Raw genomic sequence first — 21,662 nt, forward strand, 5'->3', positions numbered from 1 at the left:
GCCGTAGCCATGGAGGGGGGAAACGTTTCCATGACAACCTTCCCCCACTTCCTAAATCCAAATCGGAGGGAGAGTGGAGAGGAAACTCAGGGCTGAGAATGGAAGGGGTTGAGGGGGTCGGTAAATCGCCTCTCCCTTGCCCAGCTCGGTGTGAATTAGAGCTCGTAGGGATGGCTGCACCCACACCTTTTCTCCCCGGCTTGGCGCGGGGCGCGGAGTGGAGTGAGAATGTGGGGCTCGGGGGCTAGAGAATATAGGGGAAGGGGGTGGATCAAAAGCACCCCCCCGAACCTTCCGGACCCTCCCTAACTCGCTGTTGTCCCCGTAACTTGCAGGTCCTCCCGCCTCCCCGGGCTGCCCATTCGCCCCCACCTCTCCAGCGGGCGCCCCGTTCCCCATCCCCGAAACCTCCCCATGGCCGACTAGCGGCCCCCTCCAGCGCGATTCCTCACTGGTCCACAGGACATCTCCAGATTTGTCTGATCGCTCCTGCTTTCCCCGCGCTCTGCCTTTCTCCCCTGTCCACGAACAGCTCGCCCCTCGTGTCTCCTTCCAGCCGGATCGCGGCCCCTCCGCCCCCTCCGCCCCCTCCGCCCCCTCCGCCCGGCTGCGGGTCTCCTTGGCCGGGCTCCAGGCAGCGAAAGTTCCCCGGGCCCGGCCCCGCGGGGGGGCGGTTGCTGTCGCCGCCTCTGCGGGAAGAAGCCGGGAACCCGCAGCCCGCCTACCCCACAGCGTCCTCCGCCGCGAGTGGGGACCCCGGATTTCCAGGCTGCCTGTCATTTTCGGCAGCTTGAGGGTGGTGGAGGGAGCGTTCGCGGCCTCTGCGGCCAGGCGGTCACCCTCCGGGCCTCCGAGCGTTCCCTGCGTGCAGAGCTGTCTTGGGAATTTGCCCAGGGGCGGCTCTGCGCGCCCCGCTCCTTCCCTGAAGATGCGGAGCACTCGGCTGGAGCACGCTGTTTGGCTGACCGTGTGCCGGGCGCGTTGGCGCGGTCGGGAAAGAAGAGGGCAGTGTTTGCTTTTGCTAACAAAAGGGAGCTGGAGCTCTTCCCCAGCGGAGAGCCCGGCCGTGCTGCACCCTGCCTCCCCTTCCCACCACCGCCGCGCTTGGCGGCCGCGCGGCGTCCCAGCGCCCCTGGCCGCCTGCTGCGGGCTGGGAGCAGGGAGCCGGGACTCCAAGGCGCAGGGCCGCGGGGGGCGGGGAGGTGCAGGAGGGGATGCAGCAGGGCTCGGCGCCTGCAAAGCCCCTCCTCGCAGCTCGGAAGCCGCAGGACCCGCGAGCAACAAGTGACGGAGGACACCGAGAGCTCAGCCCCCACCTGCGGAGCCCCCGACCCGGGCGGGTGCAGCGCCGGGGCCACCGTGCCGCTCCCGGGGTGCCTCTCCGCTTGGGCCGTGCCTTTTGTTTACACGCTAGAGGACACACAGTTACGTAAACACCGCAGGAGACACGCTGTAGGAAATGGGGAGATCTGGGGGTGCTAGCTTTGGATTTGGGGGGATACCGGGGTGGTTGTTTCCCCCCCACACCCCAAGACAGGCTTGCAAGGGAGCTCGACTTGGGGAACCTATCGGGGATCCATAGGTGTGCGAATCTGGCGGCAGCTTCAGTTCCAGAGCTGAGGATTTTTTCTTCCATGCCACTGTCTCCGGATGTTGTTTATGTGTTTTTGCACTGTGAATTCCTAATTTATGAGTTACGAGATAATTGGGTTCAGCCGATGCCGGTGTGGTTACAACTTCATTTCGGGTGATGTCTCTGACTCGATGGGTTCAATGAAATGTTCCTGAAAGAGATCCCTCGTTCTGCTGCATTGTAAAAAGCGCCAGTGTCGGTTAAACGTGAGCGTTACAGGCTCGGTAACTGGCGCATAATAGAGGCAACAATAGACTTGTATTGGCTGTAAAAAAAAAAAAAGGCGGGGGTGGGGGGGGAAGCGCTGGTCGGGATATTGTCTTTGGACTAAAAATGGGAGCCGTGCAATACCGCTTGCCAGCAGAGCAGCATCAGATTATACCTCCTCTGTCCAGCCTGCTCATTGAAGGCTCCGGGTAGTAGCAACAGTACTGTATTTGTAACTATCTCGCGGTAAGAAGTTGCCTTCCCAGCGAGGGCTATATGCTGACTTGGAAAGGAGCGGTCTGGAACTCAACCGTGCATGTCAAAGCTACAAGAAAATTCTGTTGCCAGTTACCATGGAAGCAGCTTCTTGCTCCTGTGTACATCCCTGTTTGTACGCTGTTATCAGATTGTGTTCAAATTAGAAAGTAATTGGGTTTGATTTGTAGTGAGGGGGTGAGGCGCCTTTCTTTAAATCTTTTTTTTTTTTTCCTTTAATGCGTTTTTTTGGTGCTGAGTTTGAGAAGGGGTCTTGGCCTAGCCCCAGGTCCTAGACCCGGAGAGTAGATTTCAGGTGGGGACCAGGGGACTTCTCTTCCTTACTCCTCTTAGTTTAAGCTTTGTCAGAGACCTCCAGTTCCTACTCCCAGGATTAGAGAAACCTGTTGGCGTTGCCTTTTAACTTCATAAGGCTTGTTTCATTTACAGCCTTGCTGGGTTAGCCGTCAAGGGCCATTGTGCAGTGGGTCCAGGTTCTGTCTTCCCCTGTAACTGAATCCATCTATCCCCTGGAGAAAATCTCCCATCCCTCCTGTGGTGTTTGGATGAAATGGATGTTAATGAAATGCAGCTAAAATGGGCTTGTCAAAGCTCACTCCTCAGTGTAAACCATGCCCGTTTAGTTTGGGGTGCATGCATGATGTTGTTTCTGACCCACAGTGAACCCGTGGTTGATCACCCTCCTCTTACATTTTCAGCAGTAGAGGGGATGGCTGATGGGTGGGGATGTGTGGTGGTGCTGGGAAGCCCAGGAACTGAGTTTTTGCTTGTCGTGGCCTGTTGGGGCTTGTGTACCGGGGATAGGGACTTTACAAAAGTGCCGCCCTGCTATTGTCGCCTTTCCCTGCCTCAAATCCAATAGCTGCGGGAGGGACTTGCACTTGTCTGTGATAGCTTTGATAAAATATCCCTCATTAATGCCACTTTATATTTACAGTGTGTCACTGGAGACGCACAAGGCTTCATTTAGTGACTTGTGTGACGAGACAAGCTTGCATTATTTGCCTGGGACATTTTGGAGGAACAAGAGAGCCATTGAGCAATCTTTTGAAATGAACAAATACAGAAAAAGGGGGGAATAAAAGAGCAGGCAGTTCTCCGGAACAAAGAGCTTTATTCATGTGGGTGTCGTACATGCTTTATCCAGTTTTCCCAATGGCCCTCCTGGTAAAGGGGAGTGGGACAGGGAAGAAGCCAAGGCAGGACACTGGCGCTTCCTCTCTCGTTTCCTGACTTCATATTCTTATCTGACTTTGCCCTCGACTCCCTGGACTCCTTGCCTGCTCTGCTCAGCTTGCTCGGCTCCCTCTAAAACCCCAGAAGGTAATGGGTTCCTGGGTCTAAAAAGGAGATTTTCAAATCCTTTCTCCCAGCTCTGAATTACAGCGGAAGAAAGTGCTAGTAGCTACCTGTTGAGATGGATGGTCTTCGGCTGATATATCGGTTGAGTGGAAAGAGATGTCACTTTTCTGTGACATGTGTCGGGAAGTGGTTGATAGTGAATGTCAGATGGGTAAGAGGTCTTGCAATTATAATATTAGCCTTACTATTTATTTTTAAAGAAATGCTGTGAAAACTAAAATCCAAAATTGTCATTGTCATGAATGGTGCTCTTGAAGTTTTCAGTGACTTTTGCCCACACCTGGTACATTTTGGCCTTATTATACATAGTGAATTTTTATTATTCCTTGGCCTATATTGCTAAGTGATTTTCAGGCTTTAAAAACTTGATAATATTGCTGTGAATATAAACTCAATCTCTCAGTTTCTGTATGTGACATATTAATGCTTAATTGGCCACTTAGAATTTACATTTTAAAAATGGTTTTGTGTGTGCCTGTGTGTTTAACAGAAGGCCCATTTTTATGCAGGGGAATCTCTTAAATTGCACCAAACTAATCAATGTTATGATTTGAATGGAAATTTACCAGCATATAAAGAAATTTTCTACGAAATAAATCCGAAGGATTCAAATGTTGTATCTCTTTCTTGGGAAGAATAGTACTGACCATCATGCTGGGCATTTTCAACTGAAAATCCAGCACAGAAAGGAGAAATCACACAGCGACATCTGTTGCAGAATTGAAAATTTGCTGCTTCTAGTTGTAAGCAATTAGTCCCATATAAGCACCTAATGGTATCAGCCTGTGTGTGTGTGTGTGTGTGTGTGTACTCACACAAATATGTGTGTATCCACATGCATATGTGTATATATATGTACGTATACAGAAGCTCAGCCAGCGTTCATAGGCACGTTTAAAATTATTTAATAGAAAATATAACATTTTAATGCCAAGTTCTTTTTCTTAATATCACCTGTTGAGGAACTAGACATTCCTATAATCATGGAATTTTTGAAAGGGGAAGGATATTAGAAATCATCTGGCAAAATCTCATTATTTTGCAATGAGGCAGCCGAAGCCCAGAGAGGGAAGGACCGTGCTTACCGCTGAACTGAGGCTAAGTTAGCTATGCTTCCTGGATGGCGAGCTGGTCTCTTGATAGCCAGCCAGTGAACCTTCTCTTCCACCTCCCAGCAAGGATGCCCAGTTAGGGATATGCATCGTGGGTAGATGGTATCTTGGGTAGGAAGAGTTTGTATTCTGAAGGCAGCAAGAGTAATTATTGTTCTGCGTAATAAACCGATGGGTCAGAGGTGTGACCTCTGGGAAGAAAGGACCAGTTTTTGGAAAGGTTGTCTTTAGTGTTGACAAGTCATTCTGAAACCTCTGGACTTCATTTGGCAGTCACACATGAACGTTGTTGTCCAAAGCACCTGAGTAGAGGAGAGCTCTGGATTTGTGTCCCGGTCCTTTAAGTCCGATGCGTGAAAACTAGGCTTCACAGAAGCACAGAAGCCTCAGCTTTAGACTTTTAAGCTTTTGTTTTGTCATTTCAAGGAGTCAGATTCACAGGAGAACTGGTTCCACATAAGAAACAAGGAAGGGTGGTCCTTAAGTCAAGAACAAAAACACATCTTGATTTTCTTACCAGGTACTTGTGCCTTTCCGTTAAGGCTGGGAAAAAGCTCAGAATAATTTTTTTTTTTTTTTTTTAATTTATTTATCAGTAATAGTGGCTCACGGGCTTAGTTGCTCCGTGGCATGTGGGATCTTCCCAGACCAGGGCCCGAACCCGTGTCTCCTGCATTGGCAGGCAGATTCTCAACCACTGCGCCACCAGGGAAGCCCTAATTTTTTTTCTTAAAGAAAAAATTATTTTATTGTTGCAAGATGACCTTTTTTTTACGTCAATCATATTTTCTTTGTTTTTTCACTTTATTATGGAAAATTTCAATTATACACAAATGTGGAGAGAATGCCATAATTAACCCTCTTTGCAGGTCATCAGGTTTGGTAATGATCCACCCGTGGTTCATTTACCTTCTGTACACCTCCTCCCCTTCCCAGATTATTTTAAACAAATCCTGGACATCCTATCATTTCTTCCGTAAATTACTTTAGAATGAAGTTCTGTAAGATACAGCTCTTCCTCTACGCCCATAATCACAGTATCATTAGCTACATGTACATTTTATCCACTGGTATACAGATTTTCATCCTACTCTTGCTTTACCCTGGAAGGTAGAGTGAAGGCTTGTTACAGTGGGTAGAACCTGAGGCGGGAGCTAGAAAAGCCAGAGCATGATTACTGCCTGCACTGAGGAGACCTTTTCGTGTGGTTTGGTTTATTTTGAGCAAGGTTTTGTTTGGATCGGATAAGATGAGTTTTATTGTGTAAATATGGTTGTGTAAATGTGCAGTAATTGTAGCTAATTCCTCAGTGGCGAGCTATGGAAAACACCCTTGGTGAGATTGGCCATTTCTAGATGTTCTCATAATGAATACTCTCCATAGGAGGACTTCTGTAGGAAAGGCTAGTTTAGTTTGATGGCTGTGAGATACCCTCATTCGGAATATTTTCCCTTAAATGTCTCCGTGGTATAAGTGCCTTTGCGTTTTGTAAATATATGGCTTCAAAGAAAAAGATGTCCTTTCCCATTTCGAATTGGCTAAGTGTTAATTTCAGCCTGTATTCTGTAACTGAAGTGATCAGAAAATGCCTTTGGTGTGGGAAACCCCTAGGGAGCTGTAAGTTTTTGGGCCTTATTTTTGTAGGATGGGGGTGTGGGGTGGTAGGAAGAGAAAATGTTACTCTTTTTCACTTTTCAGTGTTTGCCCCATTAATTTAAAATGTGAATTTTTAATTTCAGCTGGAAATGTTAGAATGCTTCAGTGTTAATTTCGGAACTTCTTTGCTTTCTCGGAAGATAGGTTGGTTCCATTTTCCGGGGTTCGTGAAATGTGAGGTTTTGTTTGTGTGTGTGTGTGTGTGTGTGTGTGTGTGTGTGTCTATCTTTTAAGAAATTCTTTCTCAGATGTATTTAACGTGGACTATAAATCTGAAGCATTTGGGTTTTTGGTTTCTAGCCAAACAAGTAATTACACATGAGATGGTTTTGAGGGGTCCAAGCCGCCCTGGCCGGGTAAAAACCCGCCTCCTGTGCCCCTCTTCTGAGCTGGCCACGGCACCAGAAAAGCACAAAGGAATGTCTACATTTAGGGTTTGGGGAGCGCCACCAAAACCGAATAAAAAGCCTTTGTTTGGAAACCATCAATGAAGGAAGGAACCCACTGGAATGTTTGTAATTACAAGTGGCACCTCCTTGTTTAAATTTCAGAAGCCACAGTTTCTTTTTCAGAGATTTAAATTGCAGGCTCTAGCCAGCAGCTGCTGTTGTGGTTAATGGGCACTTTCTCTTTGAAGATCTTCCAGTGCTGGTTCTCAAAAGCTTTGGAGCAGTTGGCCTTGAACTAGGGTTAGAAGAAAGGGAGATGGAGGTATTTATATATATGCACAGCAAAAGTGATGTGTGGCCTTTATTATTACTCAAAAGAGGAGCTTGGCGGTAAGGTTTCGAGAAAACTGAGCGCTAAGAAAAATCTATTATGACTGACAGGTGTCTTGAATGGGGTGATTATCTTACGAGAGATGTGGGGTGGGGAAGAGTTTTTCTTTTAGTAGATGCTTTACTGGAATATAGTCATTTGATATTTCAGAAATGTTAAATAGCCTTGAAATGAAAGTGCTCTGTTTCATATTTAAATGCTACTCAGTGTTTGATGTTGATATTCTAGTGGCATGGACTTTTAAAAATGCCTAGAATAAGTGGCTTGCTCGTGGCAGTCTTCCTTGGTAAGGTAGGCACTCTAAATCCTCTTGAGCCATCCAGCACTAGACGGCAGTGTCAAGTTGGAATTAAGTTATGAGGTCCCTGGAGGCGGTGGGGAGGAATCTCCCTAAAAACAGAGGGCTCCCGGGCCCCATCTCTCCCATTATCTGTACCATATCTCCACTTGGCTAGGAATAATCTAGAAGTTAACATGTCAGAAATTGAACCTTTCATCTTAGATCTCAACTTTTCACAAAGTCTCCATTATTGCACGTGACACCACTGTCATCCTGGTCTCCAAGGCCCTGAAATTTGGAGTCTTTTTTCCCCTCCTTATCTTTCACCCTTGGACTGAAATAAAATGGGATAAAATGGGGCTGATTATTTCTCCACAACATTCTCTGGAAGCCTCAACGTCCTCTCCAAACCATGTTTTACTAGCAGAAGCTCCCTAGCCAATTCCCCTGATCCTAGGCTCTCTGAGCCAGAATTTAAGTCCTCCTACCACAGCTGTAATTCTTTCCTGGACAGGATCAGGACATGCCCTTGCAGAAAACCTAATCTCAAATTCTTGCTCCTTGCACCAGATTCGAAATCCACATTGTTTTGTATTAAGGTTGTTCCTTCCTCAATTGCTCTCTCACTCCTTCTCTAATTGCCCTCATTTCTTATCACTTTTCAGCCCAATCCCGATGAGACTGGAAGACTGATGATTCTCCAGTGAAACCCAGGAAGAAAGTGGTTTCCCCTGATCAGCCTTCAGCTGGTTGCCTTTGCATATAACACTGCTCTCTGATCGGTTTTCCTCTTAACTGTTTTGGTTTATAATTGTAGGGCGGCTGAATCTCCTTGCCCACCTTGAGAACAAACATCTTTCCTTTGCATCTTTCAGTTTAACTAACACGTGCTTATCTAAAATATATGCCCACACAGACGTTTCCTTTTTCTGCTTTACAGGTGTATACATGAGTCTTTCTTTCCAGTAAGCCACAATATGTAGATATTATTGCCATTATTTTAATGAAATTTTAAACCTTAGAATGCTGAAAGTGTATTGTGCCTATTTGGTAGTACGTGCTGGAATACAGGCATTTACTATAGCATGAAAATAGTGTAACTGAATTCACAAATTACAAGCTGGCAAAGTAAGACTTTGGGGCAAAATGTTAAGCCTTGAGGAGTTGGAGACGTTGGAAGGGTCAGAGTCAGAGAGCCTGGTCTGGAGCTGCTGACTTGGCATACATGAGATCAGCCCCTCTGAAGATGCTCCAAAAGATGCAACCTTAGAGGAGCATTTGGTGCTCATGTTTTCGGTGCATCAGTTGCTAAGAAGTACTACCCGGGAAGCCAGAAGGAAGTGCACTAAAACCCAGGTCTTTATTAGCTAACACTTTAAATAGCGTTGACTTTGGGAGCAGTGCTATCTCACTAAACACAGGCATCTCTCCCATTGTGGCAGATCGCATTTTAGTCGATTACATAGAGGGTGAATTGTTACTGGCTTAAGAAAAAAAATGAAATCTTTGTTTCTCAGTCTAACTGCTAAACCTGTTATCTGAAGGATCTTTTCAAAGCCTTTATCTGGTACTAATATCTGCCATGGTTCTTCCCTTATTTTTTTCCTCGTCTGGCATCCTTCCCCTGCAGAGTTCAGTTTTTGCTACTGGAAGGTTATGCAGCATGATAATTCAGTGGTATGAACACTTGATTATCATGGAGTATTTGGGGACGGTCTTGGGGGAAAAGGTCGTATGTCAAATGTGGTATGTATTTGGCTCTTTGCTGATTATCAGCCTGGGATAAGCCAAGCCATGCAGAAGTTACTGCACATCAACAGCTTCTGAGTAGAAGAGGAACCCTGCTTCATTTCTCTTGCAGAAACCCTTACTTAAACAATGAAAACTTCAAAGATAGGGAGAAAAAAAAAAGTTAATTCAGTACTAAATTACTGCTCAAATGGTTTTATCTCTTAAAAGGTTCAACTAGAGATTAGCTTAAATGACACTGAACTTCACTTTTCCTTGTGCATATCTTGTGCGCACACATCATTGTGAAGAGACCTCTGTCTCCTTTCTTTTAGTTTTGTTAGTAATCACGTGAATGTTAGTTGCTGTTTGTTTCCCTTTCCTGAAGCAAATCTCTCCATCTCTGGGCCAGGTTGGCAAGCAGAATACCTTGTCTAGATTACAGAACAGTATAAACCTAGTGCTTTGCTTAAGAGCTAAAAACAACAAAAACAACCTACCTTACAGGGTGTTAAAAATAAGAGAAGATCATATGTATGAATGTCCTTGAGAAGGAAGTATTTTATATATATGGCTTTCATTAAAACAGCCACGGTTTAGTGATGGGGGTTATGTTTCTGACTACTACTACTGCTAATCATGTTTGTAAATCCCTCACACATTTGAGAATATTGAAAAATTCTGTGCTGAAAGGATTAATTCAGGATGTACTCAACTGTCTCTAAGGTGAAACTGAAGAATAAAGTGGCAGTAAGATTAAGACCCCTCCTGGAGTTGAATGTTTTTTGGAAGTAAACGGAATTATCCAGTCACCTTGGAGAAATAGACAGTGATTATAATCTCAAGTTTCTGGGCCTTTTAACACAGGCAGGACTTTATGATTTTACTTACCCCTTATATTTTATATACTATATTTAAATCAAGTACTTGTATTTCTGTAGCTGACCCATAAGGCACTTGGAAGAAAAATGAGAATTTAAAAATTATTGTTAAATCAAGCGTCTGCTTTTATACCAGGCATTGTGTTTGGTGCAATTATAGTTGGGTGGGTTGATTCCTGAGGGATACAGTTGGTTTTCTCAACTTTTATTTTGAAAACTGACAAAACCACAGGAAAGTTGAAAGTATAACAAATGCCTGTACACCTCTTACTTTAGATTCATCAACTGTCAACGTTTTGCCCATTTGTTTTATCTCTAGCTCTCTAAATAATGTATCCGCACATGTCTTTTTTTTTTTTCTGATCCATGTGAAAGCAAGTTGCAGGCATAGTGACACGTCACCCTTGAATACTTCAGCACCAGACTCCTGAGAATAGGGACATTTTCTTCCACAACCTCATTACATTCAAGAAATTTAATATTCACCAATATTATTTAATGTCTAGTCCATATTCAAAGTTCCCCAGTTGTCCCAGTAATATTCTTTATCTGTGTTTCTTTGTCCTCCCTGATCTAGACTCCATTGGAGATCACACATTGGATATGGTTTTCATGTCTCTTTTTCTTTTAATCTAGAACCATTCCCTTGCCCTCCACTTTTTTGTTTGTTTGTTAAGGTTCTTTTAAGGAGTATGTGTGTGGGATGTCTTTCATGGTGTTGACATTTTGTTGAGTCCAGATCTGCAGTTTTGTGGAATGTCCCACGGTTCTACAGATTGTTTGCTTGTTTCCTCCTAGTTTGATTCAGACTGTAATCATAGGCAGGAACATGGCACAGCTGATGTTGCCACCTTTTAACATCACATCAAGGGCAACATAATAGCAGTTTGTCCTAATTTTAGCGGTGGCAAGGTTGATCCCTTTGCTAACTGTATGTTTAGTACTTGGTTGATGTGGATTTACAGATTTCTCCACTTCTGTCCCTTTGTCATTAATAAGTGATTTGTGGGATATTTTGAGATTGAAGATCCTGTTCTCAAACACTTCATCTAGTGGTTTTAGCAGCATTGATAAACCTTGTGTAAATCAAATATTACACCAGTGTTTATAAAATTGTGCTTTTTCTAATTGTCATTCCCCTGTATTGGGCAGAGGCCTTCTTGAATAAAGAAGAGCTTGCCTTTCCCCCATCCTCTCCTTTTTATTTGAAAATCACAGTGGACTCATAAATTTAAAAAAATTTCAGTGTGATATTTCTTTACCGTCAAATTTGGCTGAAGGGAACCCCTTCAGTCTGGCTCTTGTATCCTTTTGACACATCTCTGTTGATTTTTAAGTTCTTTCTTATTTTATGTCACAAGAAGATGTCTAAGCTCACCTTGTATTTTCCCTGCTCCAAATCTGGAATCAGCTCTTTCCGCAAGAAGCTGTGGTTCCTTTTAGTGGGCAACTGGTATTTAGATACCAAAGACTTGTGTTCATTGCAGTTGACTTGTTTCAGTGGACAGAACTAGGAGATTACATGTATATTTATTATTATATAAATAAACTTATTTATATTTATATATATCTGAATACATTTAAAATTTATACTTATTTATTTAAATCATGAGTTCATACTGATGTCTTCAATTCTATTGTAAAACTAAGGTTCTTTCTCCCCTTTTCTCATTCCTTATTTGTACTTTTTCCCCCCCCACGGTGAGAACCTTGATTCCCAGCCATATCAGTGTCTTATAATTAATGCAAAAAATAGTTTTGGAATTACTCCACAGAGAATACTGTAGATGACAAAACTGCCAAGTGAAGCTCAAGATTTTTGCCATTCTTTTTGCCTTTAAAATAGATCCAGTGAAGGTTGACGGTCAGAGTACTGTGTTCACAAGTTTCCAAATTAGTGCCTTGTGTGTGTGTGTGTGTGTGTGTGTGCTATCAATGAGATGTATACTTAGGATCATTAATTTCTGTTTCTATTCAATTTTAGTGTTTTACCTATCCTTGCTGATTTAAGTTTATATGTTGAACATGTAAATCATTACCATGGCTCAAAAATCAAAACTATGTAAAGAAGTGTCACTCCCTTCCCTGTACTTCCTGGCCCATTCCCACCCATCTTCCTGTAGTAGCCAATTTCATTCCTTTTTCATGTATCTTTCCTATTTTTCCTTTGAAAAAATAATAGGTAGTGTTGTTCTTTGTTTTCATACTTTTCCATAAACCGTGTTAACATCTGCCTGTAATGTCTTATTTGACAAATCCTGGGTTCTCATATTAATTTGATGATTTACCCCCATTTGGCTTTATTTCACTTTAGAAACTTTTTTTTTTTTTTACAATATTCATATCTCTTCCATTTCTTCCTTCTAGGGTAATAGTTGTCTTTGGGTAGTTAGAAGAATGCTTTATTTTTTTCATTTAACTCACCAAATTACTTGCAAGAAAATAGGGACTGCCCTTTTTCATATAATACAATGTGTGTCTCTGCTGTTCATTAACTGTGCCTTACTTTGCTTCTCAGCAGTCATCGTTTACCCTTCTCCTCATCCAGTAAATTGGCAGATCTATGTCTCAAGTCCCAATGCCCCAATTCTTCCTACCCCTTTAAAAAAATTGTGTTATACTTACTGTAAAGTGCACAGCCTTTTGCATCTAAACCTCAGACCATGTTCCAAAGGTGCCTATTGAACATCTCAATCTGGATATTCCACAGTTACCTCAAATAATACTAACAACAAAACAGCAACTATTATTTTGTATCTTCATTCAGGATCTCATTTAATCCCTACTGTCACCCTGTAAGTAGTTATCTCTCTTGCTTCATTTTACAGATGAGGAAGTTGAGAGGATGATAGGACCCTTGTCCAAGAGGCACAACTAATAAGTGGTAGAACCAGGTCTATCTTCAAAACCCATCGTTTTAAACACTTAAGTACATTTTCCTAAAGTTCAAGATGTCTAAAACTGAACTTAGCATTTTTGCTCTCCAAACCTCCCACTATCCTATATTTTCTATGCTGATGAAGGGTATCACCAAGCTGCCCAATGAGTTAAGTGAATCTGGGAAACATCTTAGAGTACTTCCTCCTTCGCTACCCTTTCCCCCTGTGTTAGTAACTAAGTCCTGCTTGTCTCTTGCATTCACTCCTGTCAATTTCACCACCACTGTCTTAGTTACCCTTATCCTCATTTTACAGATGAGGAAAGTAGATTTAAACCGATCTAACAGTCCCTTAATTGGTCTGTTTACCTCTAGTGTCATCCCTTCTAATGCATCCTTAACACTGCTTTTAGGCAGATCTTTCTGAAACACATATTAGATTGTCACTTTCTTGCTTAAAATCTGGAAATGTTTTCTTGGCACCTTAAAGATGACACTTACACTCCTCCAGTGTGGCCTACAGTGCCCTTTATCACCTGACTTATGTCTTCCTCTCAAGCTCACCTCTTGCCAGCTGTGCACACAGTGTTCTTGCTTTAGGAGCTGCACACCATGTTCTTTACTTAACCAAAGTAAATGTGTCCTAGATACGCCACGCTCTCTCAGCCTTTTGTATGTCACCTCCTCCTCCTGAAGCATGCTTATCTAGATGCCATTTCCTACATATCTTTCGAGATCCAGCTCCCAATTTCTCAAGGAAACTTACATGACCTCTCAGGTGGGTTAGGTGCCTTTTCTTTGTGCCCCTCTTTTGTACTTCCTTAGGGGCTCTCCCAGACTTATCTTCTTTCTTCCTGTCAAGCATCTTTCTCCAAATTGCCCCAGGTTCCCTCTCTATACCTGTGCATTTCATACTTGTCAGACTTGTTTTCACCAGCAGAAATGCCCCATCCTCTGGTCTTCCATATCAGCATGTTTCAGTCCTGTGCGTACATAAGACCCAAGTCCAGTGCTTCTTTTTCAAATCTTAATGTGCTTTCCAGCCTGAATGTAATATTTTCCTTTCAACTTCTTTTACAATTTCTCTAGCCATCCCATGATATTTAACACTTCTTACATTATCATATGTTGACGTGTGTCCATAGATAGGTGTCTCCTAGCCTTTCTACAGGAGGGACTACTGCTTATTCATCTTTGTATCCTTAACAGCATAGAGTTAATGCCCTACACATAGTATGTGTTCAATAAACATTTGTTAAAGCAATGAATGAATTGGAAATTAGGTCTCCATTGCCCATGAAATCGTCAGCATAAATGTGAACAGAGAACATGGTAATAATAATTCAGTCTTGAAGAGCAGCATAAAGATGCATCACTCCAAAGGTTGTTTATTCACTCACCATTTTCCTGTTACACAATCTGATTTCCAGTACGTATATAGCCTATCTTTTCTTATTTGTCATGAATACTGGTAGTTGGGGTTTAGAATTCGCATGAGGCCTTTGTGTATGAATTTGATTTAGTGGTTGTCTAGTTATCGGCTTTTAGAACTGTAATTCTTAGTAGACGTTGTTTGTTCTCTCTTAATGGATGAAGGGCTGTCACTATCTGATGTTTTCATAGCCTGAAGGACTGACTTCTAGCGTGTTTGTTCATACTTGGTTGTTGGGCAGTCGTTGGAGAGATTTAGATACCAGCCCAAGTAAGAGAACCTCTTTCCATTTACTTAATCACTGTACAGTCCTGATATGGCTGGACTTTGTGTCATTGCTAGCGCCATACTGGCACGTTAGAGTTGCAGCAACAAACCAAGAAACTTCTGTCTGAGGCCATCTGCCCCTCTTCCCCTCAGTTTTCATGAGAGCCTTGTCTTAAAACGGATATATTCTCAGGAGAGGCATGGTACACATAGGAAAATTTAAACCTCAGGGTAACAGTTTTCCTTGTACAGTAATAAAGATATATGTGGAGTCTGTGGCTTCAGGATCAAAAAATAGATCACAGTTGTTGGATCAAACATGAGAAATGGCTTGTTGCTGTGTTTTAAAAAAATGAGATGGGTAGGGCAGTCTGTTTTGTGGAGATGCTTCCACTATTTGTGTGACTGGGTAGTTGGTGCTAAATAAGACTGTGGCAAAATTAAGCTTATAAAGTTAATTGCCTACAACTGATCTAGTTTTAAACAGAAAGAAGATTTCCTGTTGTTCTTCCATGGAAGGTGGGAGAGATTGCATATGCAGGCAGAGGGAGAGAGAGTTTGCTAATGTTACCTTTTAATTTAGGAGAAGTTTGGAGTTTGTTCTTTCCTGTGAATATAGAGGTGGAACCCACTCTAACCAGAGTTTATTGCTGTAGTGTTTTTTAAATGCATTTGTGACACTGATAAATCTGTGACCTTGTCGAGGCGTTTTTGAAGGGGAGGGGGTGGCTAGCCTTTTTCTCACTGTCGTAAGTGATGTCTGCTCAATAACTCTAACTACCTGACAGTATTGGGAGGGGAGGAGGACCTATCATAACTTGTTTTTATGGCCTATTTCTAAAGTGTTTCCTTCATAGTCACATCCATTCATTTAGACTTCTCTTCTCCCTGCCTAAGGCATGCATCCAGCCTAGGCTGTGTTTGGTGCTTTAAATGCTTTGAATTATGGGGAATTGTAGCATTTTTTTCGATGCTTCCCTTGTAGCTATATAGCTCTCTATTGTCTTAGGTTACACAGCTTGCACTTCTTAGGCATCGTGTGTGGATTATTGCAATTAGTTGAGGTTTTGAGTGGAATGACATATCTTCCTTGATTTTGTGCCATTTGCCATCTTCTCTATCTTGGTAGACACTCTTTCAGAGATTGCCTTCTTAAGAAATCCTTCAAGGCAGAGGAATTAAACCCTTCCTTTCCACTATAAATCTTGGTAAATATATCTTTATCAGTGTGACCTACTGTCAAGTAAATAATGATGTGATGGCGATGTTCACGAAAAATTATATCTTTGAAATACACATTTTGTCAGTGTGTTCATATATAATATATGATTGGTATTATCCAAGAAAAAGAAAAGATTAGTAAGTCAGTTTCTTCTAGAATTAGGTGGCTAATGCTTCAAGCATCCTATTTAAAAACAATTGCTTCTAGATCCTGTTGGCAGGATTGCTTATTTCATTATTCTGGTCATTTGCATGCAAACAAGTTGATGATTCTTTAAATAACCACCATGTTCAGTCTTCTTTTCCTCTTGAAATGTTATTCCTCCAGCATTGTATTCCATTCATGCAATAGCATGAATCTGGTCCAGAAAGAATTTCAGGCTAAAGAAGTAGCAGAACTTTTCTTCACCTTTATTTTTTTAACCAAAAATGATGTTTCATTTTTAATATTAATTTAGCCATGATGACATCCCTTTATCCTTGTTTCATAAGGTGAGTGCATACAGAGTTATGCTTTAATAGAATATTTTTCAAGGTCTTAGGATATTTTTAAATGAGGTCATCACCTTCAGGATTTTGGCCTGAACTTTCCATGAACCAAAGGAGGAAGAAAAGGATAGACTAAAAAAAAAAAAAAAAGATGAATATATAATCTACTTATAATGGAATAACTCATGAGAGTTAAATTCATTTTATAACATTTATCTGGTGCTAGTTCCCAGAGCACTGTACCATTTCAGCAAGATAAGTTCCACATTTATATGTTGGATCTCTATAGGAGGCCCTTTGAAAAAGTGTTATACTCTTTTAAAAAAGGTTTGAAAACCACAGATATAAACAGAATGAGTCCTTCAGGTTCAAAACAACAAGGCTGGAGAGAATGATGCCCTGGTTCCTGAGATCACATCTGGGCTGAGGCTAAAGTCATAGGCAATAACAAGGAATGCTCATCTGCCTCATCTTTCCTTTCCTCATATTCTCTTTGGGGTCCCCGAAGGTGTGACTGTGGCCACAGCAGAGGACTGGATAAGGAGCTGAGATTTCAGATCACTGTCATCTCTGTCTTTCTATCAGAGGGATATAAAGAAGGGAGCTAACATGGAGTTGGAGTGTAGAGGGCTTTTCATTTAAATGAAGTCTCGAAAACACAGGGAAGATTTCCACCCAGAAAGAGGTGAGGAGAGAGGACATTCCAGGTTGAAGGAGAACCACATGAGTAAAGGCTTACAGGTAGGCAAGCTAAAATGGCATGTGAGAGATGGGATTAGCAAAAGATAACTGAGGGGCAGATTGTGGAAAAAACTTTGAAAGCCAAATTTAGATTTAATTCTGGATGTCATTGGGAACTATTGAAGGGATTTTGAACAGGGAAGTAACGTCAGATTGGTGCTCTAGGACTATGAATCTGGCAATGGTTTGTGATTAGATTAGAAATGAAAGATTGGTTAGGGGTATAATAGTTCAGGTATGACTTTATGAAAACTTGAATTAGGGCAGTGGAGGAAGAATGGAGGTGGAATTGACAGGAGAATGGGGATTGAGGGAAAGTAAAGACTAGAAACGAAGGCATGCTTTGATTTGGAACTTGAGTGGCTTAGGAGAGTGGCTGTTCCAATGAAGAGAAATCAGAATATCATGGTGGGCTTAGTAAGGGAAGACAATGAGCTTGGTTTTGGACATGTTAAACTTGAGCTACCATTAGAACATAGTAGAAATGTTTAGAAGGTCATTTGAAATGTGATGCTCAAGTTTAGGAGAGAAGCTGAGAGTAGAGCTAGAGATACAGATTTGAAAGTCATCTGTAAAGAGTTGATAGCTGATTCTACATGACGCATTGATTCAGTTACTTATTTGATACACATGTACTGAGATGCCCGATGTGTGCCATTGTGTTAGGTGCTGGAGAGGAGTGTATGAGGGATCCTGAAGAGGGTCATAGAGGTAGAACCTTAAGGGAGGTGTGTTTTTAGGGGACAGGATAAGGAGCTGTGATGAACTAGTCAGGACTCATCAGAGGACTGGAGATGAATGCTGTGGAAGGGGGAGGGAGTTGTAGGCAGGGTTGATGTGGGCTGGAAGTCTGTTAACTAAGTTGCTGAAGAGTCTTGAAGCAGTTAAGGATTGTCTTGAAAGTGGATGAACTCTGGGGAGGAGGTTGTATAAGAATGAAATTAGGTAACTTAGCCAGTCACACAGCTAGGATGTTGGAACACTTATTTGATTCCCGATTCCAGGTTTTTGGACTGAAAGTACTCCAATGAGTCCGGTTCTCATTGTAGTACACTGGTACACCACACTGTGCCTTAAAATTCATTGTATAGGGGGCTGTGAGAGCCTGTTCAGTCTGTCCCTAGGACTTAAAAGGTTTAATTACGATTCTAGAGGTTGATGTTGAATAAAAAGCACATTAACGAACCTCACAGTTGTCCTTGTATTTCACGTAATGAATGACAGCTTTGGCAGGCTTAAGCATGTAGGCAGGATAGATGGAAGCTTTTTCTGGAAGTGTGCTTCTTTAACAACCACCACCAGAGAACAAAAACAAATCCTAGTGTAGTGCGGGAAGCCCTTTCAGGGTGGCAGGAAGAATCTAGGTCAGCTTAACGGCAACTCCTATTTTTTAGGTAGATGAATGTTTGCTACCCTGGCTTTCAACAAGCTGCGTGAAGTCCAGAAAGACTGGGCATGGTTCCTTAGTGCATATTAGTCAGCAGGGGGTCACGAATTAAATTGACGTGTGGGAGCATTTTGATTTACATTTGACTAGTGAGAGTGTAGCTCAGGCCAATATGGCAGTCCGCTGACTTGTAGTCTGCATTTGCTTAACTCTTCCATGTAAAAGGTAAATCCTTGTGGAATTTTTGCATATTACCTTTAGGACCTGACAAGTCTCCTCCTATAGGTAGAATGATCAGAAAGGAACTCAGTTAAGCAGTGGAGTGCTGAAACTTTCCAGCCATGTGTCTCCAGCGCTTTTCAGTAGACCTTTCTGTGATGACGGAAGGATTCTGTATCTGTGCCATCCAGTAGTGTAGCCACTAGCCATATGTGACTATTGAGCGCTTGAAATGTGGTTCGTGTAACTGAGGAGCTGAATTTTTAATTCTCTTTCATTTTAATTAACTTAAATTTAAATAGCCCCATATGGCTAGTGGCTACCATATTGGACAGCATAGCTCTACACTAAAAAGTAAGAAGCCAAATTCTCATGCTTATCATTATTGGAAGAGGGTTTGGGTGAGGGTGTTGACTTAACACCGAATTCAGTAGATTTGTATTGAATCTTAGACTCAGCTGCTGTGGGTCTCCAAATTGTGCATTTTTCTCTACTCTCTCTTGCTTTTCATACCTAAAAGCTTCTAGAATATCTTAATTGTTCTTTCTTCATTTGAAGAATTATCCCTTTTGGCCTTAGAGGGGTATAGCTCATCTAGTGCACAGATTAATAGCTCTAGCTTTTTCCTTAGAAAGCTAAATCTTGGGGCTTCTGTGGTGGCGCAGTGGTTGAGAGTCTGCCTGCCAGTGCAGGGGACACGGGTTCGGGCCCTGGTCTGGGATAATCCCACATGCCGCGGAGCGACTAGGCCCGTGAGCCACAATTGCTGAGCCTGTGCGTCTGGAGCCTGTGCTCCGCAACAAGAGAGGCCACGATAGTGAGAGGCCCGCGCACCGCGATGAAGAGTGGCCCCCGCTTGCCGCAACTAGAGAAAGCCCTCGCACAGAAACGAAGACCCAACACAGCCATACATAAATAAATAAATAAATAAATAAATGCAATGGAAAAAAAAAAAAGAAAGCTAAATCTTGGAGGTTACTGTTACATGACTGTACTGCCGTATGCCAATTCACGTTGTTATCTTTTTTTTTTTTTTTTAGTTGATGCCGAAAGTGAGTGAAATGTGAAAAAAACATTCTTTATTTTAAATAGTTTTGACTGCCAGGTTAATGCGACTCTTAAGCAGAGCTTCATGAAGTCTGGCCATAGTAACTGCTTTTAACTTGATTTAAAGTTCTTAAACATTCTGAATTGCTTCACCTAATCTTTTTATACTGACGTACAATTTTCAGGCTCTTTTTTATTTTCAAATCCATAACTGACAGCTGCTCAACACCTCATTCAAATAGTTTTCAGAGTTTTAGAGAAATGTTGGGACAGGCTGGATTTACTGACATCAGTTGGATTGAGATATTGTGGATTTAAAGATGATAGAGAAGGAGAAAGAAAAATATGAAATAATTATTGCATGTTCACTGCTTGCCCAATGACAGTGATTTGAAGCCTAATAACCAGCAAAACTGAGAGACAGCAGAAGGACATTGGCATTCACTTTCAAAACTTAACATAAGGAATGAATTTGGAAACAAAATTTTCATGTGTGGTCCCATTCGTTTTATGACATTTTAAAGAATACTGATGCACAGAAATGCATGTATACCAAAATCTTACTACAGACTTTTACTTGAAATATAGTCTACAGGTTCTGAGACTGTAAACTCCCAGAAGGAGTGAACTCTTTAGGGGAATCTGTGATGTCTAGTGCACAGCCAGTATTTTTCAAGTGAAATGGATCATTTTATAGAAGAAACAAGATCGTGAGATCTCCCACCTTTACTTCCCGTGACAAATGGCACCTACTCCATGACTCGACTCAAGAAGGCTCTGTGCTATAGTGAATATAAAGAAGCTATAGAGTGTAGTGTTTGTCCAAGAGTTAAAATTAATGTGACTATAAATTTTGTCCTCAGCCTTTTAATGCCTTTTGAGTAAATGCTGCGTGCCTATCTGTGTGGGTGTGGGTGTGGGTATCCCCTACTATGTGCTGGACACCGTGATAAGTACTAGATTTACAAAGATGAATTATATAGGGTTTCTTTCCTTCAGAGATTTATATTTTAGATTCTTGTGCAGGAGATAGCGAAAATAACAATGCTACGTGCTTAGACCCATAATAGACATAGTTTGGGAGTGCTACAGAAGGAGGAGGAGTACCTACACTCTGTATGGAGACTTAGCATCAGGAAAGACTCTCAGGGGGCCCTTGAGTTGGGACTTGAAAGATCGGTAGGAGAGAGCTGTACAGATGGTATTAGGAGTTTTTCCAGGTAGAGAGATAACATGTGGACAGATATGGAAGCCTAAAAAGCATGGGGGATTCTGGGAACTGCAAATAGTTTGGCATGGCAGGGGGAAAAAGGCTTTGAGGATGCAGCAAAAGGTGAAGCTGGGGAAGGTACACGGGAGTCAGATCGTGAAGGATCAACTTAGTGATGAGGAGGAGCTGAAGCTTTATCCCATGGAGGGTGTCAGTAGCAGGTGGGGAGAATCCAATTGGCTGTGTGTGGAATGGATTGGGGAGATTAGAAACCAGAGATCGGAGAGCATTTAAGGAGAAGCTGTGGGAGAGTAGCTGGGATTATGAGGGCCTTAGCTAAGGTATCTGATGTGTAGTTTGGGAAGAGTTGCTTTCAGGATATATTGAAGAGGGTAGAATTTCATGACTGAATGAGGAGTGAGAAGAGGGCGAGTCTAGATGAATGATCAGTTTCTGGCTTGGCCACCTAGGTGAGTGATAGGTACACTAGTCAAGACAGAGTTTAGAAGGTGGACGAGATTGGGGATTGAAGATGACGTGCTTAGCTTTGGAGACGGCTCTGGCATGTCCAGGTGGAGGTATCTAGCAGCCCTCTCCGGTACTCAGTGGAGCCATGGCCATGACGAGCTCTCCTAAGAAGAATGTATACACTGGGTAAGGAGAGGAGAGGCGTTCCAGGATAGAACTTGAGGGAACATTAACAGTTAAAGATAGACAGAAGATGATGAACCAGGGGCAGGAATGAAGAAGGAACTGTCAAATTTTGAGGAAAACCAGCAAAGACTTTTGTCTTGGGATCCAAGAGAGAAGAGAGTTCTAAGAAGGAGGGAAAAACACTGTCAAATGCTACAGCGAG

The 21,662-nt window shown here is 42.4% G+C and overlaps 1 protein-coding gene across 7 annotated transcripts in view; it reads left to right on the forward strand.

The window, feature by feature from the left end:
- CADM1 (cell adhesion molecule 1) overlaps nt 1-21,662 on the forward strand; it is a 322,060-nt gene that overhangs the window by 218 nt on the left and 300,180 nt on the right. The gene's annotated exons all lie outside the window — the stretch shown is intronic.

Source organism: Balaenoptera musculus, chromosome 8 (assembly GCF_009873245.2).
Source record: "Balaenoptera musculus isolate JJ_BM4_2016_0621 chromosome 8, mBalMus1.pri.v3, whole genome shotgun sequence".
NCBI lineage: Eukaryota > Metazoa > Chordata > Mammalia > Artiodactyla > Balaenopteridae > Balaenoptera > Balaenoptera musculus.